This window comes from Apodemus sylvaticus, chromosome 11 (assembly GCF_947179515.1).
Source record: "Apodemus sylvaticus chromosome 11, mApoSyl1.1, whole genome shotgun sequence".
In the NCBI taxonomy this organism is placed as follows: domain Eukaryota; kingdom Metazoa; phylum Chordata; class Mammalia; order Rodentia; family Muridae; genus Apodemus; species Apodemus sylvaticus.
In genome coordinates, this window is record NC_067482.1 from 21,900,015 (window position 1) to 21,904,550 (window position 4,536).

Genomic DNA, 4,536 nt, shown 5'->3' on the forward strand with positions numbered 1-4,536 from the left:
AATGGGACCTCATAAAATTACAAAGTTTCTATAAGGCAAAGGACATTGTTAAAAGGACAAAACGGCAACCATCAAATTGGGAAAGGATATTCACTAACCCTATATCAGATAGAGGGCTAATATCCAATATATACAAAGAACTCTTTTTTTTTCCTGAATAAATAGAATGCATGTACACTGAATGAGCTTCCCATGAATAGCTCCCATAATGCAGGAGAATGATTGCTAGAAATAAATATAAATCAAATGCATGCATTTTGGGGAGAAGCAAAGTGTTGGCTTCAGTGTTATATTTCACAACAGGGAGTGTTAAAAATGCAGAATATGCTTTGATGGATCTTCCGTGAAAAGGCAGGGATTAAAGAAATTGATTCTTGCTCATGCTGTTTTCTATGAACAGATGTGCACAGTGACAGAATTTTGATCTGACAGCTCATGAGAATGTTTTCTTGAACTTGCCCTTGTGGAAAAGCAGTGTGTACTAGCAGTTCAACAGCGAAGAAACATTTCTGTAGAACACACACTAATTCTAGCTTGAACTCATCCCATGACTTGGCAACATCATCAAGCAGGTGTACAATCCGTGCACAGCGGAACTTGAAGGAAGCATGTGCTTTGCTATTCTACCTTTTTTTTTTCATCATCGTGGAAGAACGTCTTTCAGACAAAGTTGTTTCCCATTAAATCTGTATGAAATTTATTGCCAGATTTGCTTAAAGACTAAAACAGTGAATGAAGGTATTCTTAGCTGCACCTGTTATTAGTATCACATATTTAGAAAACCATATCTAAATGATGTTAAATATGTTATCTTTTATAAATCAAGATATTTGAATAATTAATAATCTTGTTAGAGATAAGAAAGATAGTGCACAGTGACGGAATTTTGATCTGACAGCTCATGAGAATGTTTTCTTGAACTTGCCCTTGTGGAAAAGCAGTGTGTACTAGCAGTTCAACTAGTGCTTCGCTATTCTACCTTTTTTTTCATCATTGTGGAAGAACGTCTTTCAGAGAAAGTTGTTTCCCATTAAATCTAAAATTGAGAAAATTATTTAGTACTTACAGTAAAGACTCTTCAACCAAAATAATCTTATAACTAATTATAAAACTGTGATATGTTACATGAATTTTAGAATATTATTATCCTATTATTCTTAATAATATTCCAAGATTGCTAATAACTTTCATTTTTCAAAATGTACTAATAGTAGATAGGATAGGCGGCCTTCATTGTAAATTGTTATAAAGGAATCAATGGAAAGATATACTTTCAACAAAAGGTGTAATAGGTAGGTTGCATGGGTGTAAGCAGATCTACTTAATCTTTTTACCTTCAAGATCATGTTCCACATCCTATCACCTTGTCTAGCTAGACTTTATTTAAATTCCACTTTTTCTTATTGGCAAATGAGTCCTGCTGACACTGCTGTGAAGACTGGGTAAGAGATTTATAAAATTAATAATAATCAATAGATAATGACCTTTTAGAGAAAGGGATTTTTAAAAAATTTGTCTTGTGGGGAGGAATTTTGTAACCTGAAATTTTGTTAGTCTTTTTTTTCAATTATATTAAATCCTTTTATTATATTGTCTGATATATTTTGGAATTGTTCCTCAGTTTTTTAAAAAAGAATCATCAATGACAAGGTTTTATGTTGAAACTGAAGAGTATGTTTTCTAAACTGCTTCCTCTTGAAAATATTATATTCAAAAATAACCTAAGTTTTTTGTTTATTTGTTTTGTTTTTTGGTTGATTGGTTTTACTATTGAATTTGTGCCTTTCAGATTGATTTATAACTGTAAAGTAGATATGTAAGAGGGAAAGTAATTTAATTTGTCTTATTTGAGGAATTATCTCAAATCCCTAGCTATTTGCAGCAGAGCTTTAACTTGTTCCTTTGTTAGAAGCATAATGTGATTCGTAAGGTTCACAGGAACTTATGACAAAAGGCAGGTGGGTCTTACAAAGGCCCACTGTGCAGTCCTTGTGGTGCACCTGCACAAATAGGGCACAGTGTCGGCACACTCTGGCATTTTCTTTTGTCAAGTTATGTAGTTAATTTTAAATTTTTATGTGTTTCAACTATAAACATAATATACTACATGCAAAGTAATTAAAATGAAAAATGAATACAATTTCTATACGGAAATCTCAGGTGTAAAAGGGGTGACCTGTTCCAGTAAATGCTATGCTTAATCCCACAGTGAGCAAATTGGCAAAGTGTTTTATTTATTCTCATTTCCTAGGATAATATTTTAGTATGGCATCTTCTTTTCAATTATATTAACTTTTCTTGCACATGCCAGATGTCATGAGCACAGTAACCATTATTGTAGGTTTGCTATAGCACTGAAATAGGTCTTTTCTCATTTTATTTATTTATTTATTTATTTATTCATTTTTATTTCAGACAGTGTCAAGGCTGATTTAACCTAAGATATTCCCACTCCAGTCTTCTTAGTGCTGGAATTGTACTCAATTGTGCCCTTTCTCAAATTTTTCCATGAAAGATAAATTTTAGGTTTCCAATGAGCTTTAGGTCAGAATAAATAAGATGCCATGCTCTCTTCTTGTTTGTGGCAACATTTACTTTTAATTTCTCTACATATTTATCAGCACAATTTCTGGTTTAGTCTCCAGTTTAATTAGTTAATCTAAAATTTAAGCTCCATAGTTTGAGAAATTTCTTAATATTTGCAACATTCCTGGACTGTGTACATGAGCATCTAAGTTTATGTTTTGGGATGATAGTGGTCACTGTTGCATACCCTGCTAATTTTACACACCAAGTATCCCAGAACACAAAATAAAGCTGAAAATCAGGACCCCTTTGAGGCCGTAGCTATCCTCAGCTACTCAGTAATCCTTCTTTGAAAACAATGTCCTGGGAACAGTCCCTATCCTGAATGGGTGCAAAATGATGACATACATCATTCTATCTCAAAGCAGTTGGGGCTCTTACAGTCTGAACCACCAATCAAAGAACATACTTGGCTGGACCTAGGCCTCCCGCTCATGTCGAAGGTGTGCAACTTGACTTTCGTGTGGGTCCTGAACAATAGTGCTATCCCCAAAGCTACTGCCTCTACATTGGATATGTTCTGCTAACTGGGCTGCCTTGTCTGGCCTCAGTGGGAGTGAAGGTGACTAGCCTAGCAGAGACTGGAAGTGCCAGGGTGTGGGATACTCAGGGGAATCCCCACCCCCTCATAGTAGAAGGGGAGGGGAAACGGGGAAGGATTGTAAGGAGGTGACCAGGAGGAGGGCAGTGAGAGAGATGTAAAGTGAATAAGTAAAAAAATTAAATTAAATTAAAAAGAAAAAAATGGAGGATTCTAAGAAGAACATATTACATTGTCTTATACAATATTGGTTAATTAATAAATACGGCTTTATTTTGTATGTATTCATTCAGGCTGTACATATGATTGTATAACTATTCTATATTACACAATTGTACATTATATGTAGTAACACATTTTATGTAATTTATTCTTAAATTGTATTTACTATAGAATAAATATGAAAAGCATACTTTGCACTAATTTTTTTAACTAATAAAGCATTTTATACAATAAGTAAAAACTAACTAGAAGATACTATATGAAACTGGGACTGACTTCTTGCTAAAAATAACATAAAGTGGATCACAATCAATTGCCCACTTCTGTGAAGTATCACAGTTATTTCAAAGATTACACGACTGTGGATAAGGTTCGCATCAGCAGACAAAGCATAAAGTGCAATAAATGTTCTGCTTAGATCAAATCTGTTAAAAATGACAAAAGAAAAAATGAGGTTGATATATGCTGAGCACTCTCTAGGGTCTTTCATATTAGCAACTGCTAGCAAGTATTAAAGGCTGTTTTATCCATAGGTCACTAGCCTAGATAAGCTTGTTTTTCAAGATAACTTAGTCGATTGTTCTTGAAAAAGCAAACCTCTTCAAATAGAGCCTATACTCCAGAGCATCATCCATTACATATCTTTTAGTGCATATTTTATTCACTTTTATTTCTCTCAATAATTGACAAAATAATTTCTCAACTGTGTTGGTAAAGCATTAATGAATATAAATTTGCCACATGTATTTAACTTTCATAAACTTTTGTCATAAACTTATATGATTATACCATTAAATCAAAACCTTTCTCACCAGTAATGTAATTATATGAACTTACTAAAGTAAAGAAATAAATAACACTTACTTGTAGGTAGCACTGACGAGTACAAGGAGCTAGCTCAGTTTAAGGAGAAAATATCAACAAATAGGGTATACAAAAATGGGTCAAAAGATCAAATTCAAAATGGTCAAAAAGTAGGACTCACATTGAAAGGCAGCATACCTTACTTTAAACCTCGTTCCATTAAACATGAATCTATTGCTGCTAATAACTTATGGAAGAGAAAATATTACTAAAATATGAATTATTTAAGTGAAAGGGGAGCTATATTTTTGTATTTATTTTTTTCCAGGAAAGTAGAGAAATTTGTTTGTTCAACATTTTAAGACGTCTACATGAAAGCAGTC